Source organism: Carlito syrichta, unplaced genomic scaffold, assembly GCF_000164805.1.
Source record: "Carlito syrichta isolate Samal-C Ts95f unplaced genomic scaffold, Tarsius_syrichta-2.0.1 Scaffold288763, whole genome shotgun sequence".
Taxonomy (NCBI): Eukaryota; Metazoa; Chordata; class Mammalia; order Primates; family Tarsiidae; genus Carlito; species Carlito syrichta.
In genome coordinates, this window is record NW_007232859.1 from 26005 (window position 1) to 27036 (window position 1032).

The window sequence follows — 1032 nt, forward strand, 5'->3', positions numbered from 1 at the left end:
TTGTTCCAATGTGGTCTCTGTTTCTCTTTCTGCCTCAGGGAGTTTGATTACTCTTAGGTTAGGCCTCTTGAGGTAGTCACTCATCTCTTGAAGGTTTTGTTCTGTCTTTTTGAGCTTATTTTCTGTGTTTTTAAGAGTTTGGGCTATTTCTATATTTTGGTCCTCAAGCTCTGAGATTCTTTCTTCTGCTTGGGTAATTCTGCTTTCCATGCTTATCAATTTGTTATTTATTTCATTCACAGTATTCTTTATTACTGTTATCTCAGATATCAGCTCCTTCCTAGTTTCTTCTTGTGTCTCCTCAATTCTTTTTAGTCTCTCCATTATTGTTTTGATATCTACATTTGCATTTTGAGACCCTTCATTCTGGGGACTTTTCATTGTTTGTATTCCAAAGTCAATTTTCTCAGTGTCTGCTCTCCCAGGCTATAAAGGACACAAACCAACTCACTATACTAACTTCAGGTTACTTTATTTGTGGGTATACACACTGTTATGTGTAACAAATCCATGACAGCAAGGTTTACATTTCTGAAATGACATTTCTTATTGAACAGTGGTCAAGCCTAGTTGCTGGACAGTTCCCATGTCAAGCAACAAAGTGCAGAGTAGGAGTTCCTATGTCACCTGCTCATTTGGTGACTGGTTTCAAGGATTTCCTCCTACCTTGTTGGCCTTTGAGTTCATTTAATCCTGGAAGTCCTTGGGCTTCCCTGGGCCCCTCTATGCACTTTCCTGGGGTCCTTTATCTCCAGGTGGTCCAGGCTGCCCTGGATCTCCTGCAAAAAAGAGTGCAAGTACATATTCAGGTGCCAAAACTTAAGGTCCTGGTATTGCTGAACCAGTTATTCTTCTGTAACTTTCCCTCCCTAAATCATAACTCTTTGGAATTCCATTCCTATGCCTTTTGTAGATGGTACTCATGAAAAAGGAAAGAAGGAAGGAAGATAAGGAATAAAAGTAGGGCAGTAACATGGAATGGGAAAATAATTAGGTCTGGTGGTTTCTATTCACTGAACTGGAAGCTTTTTG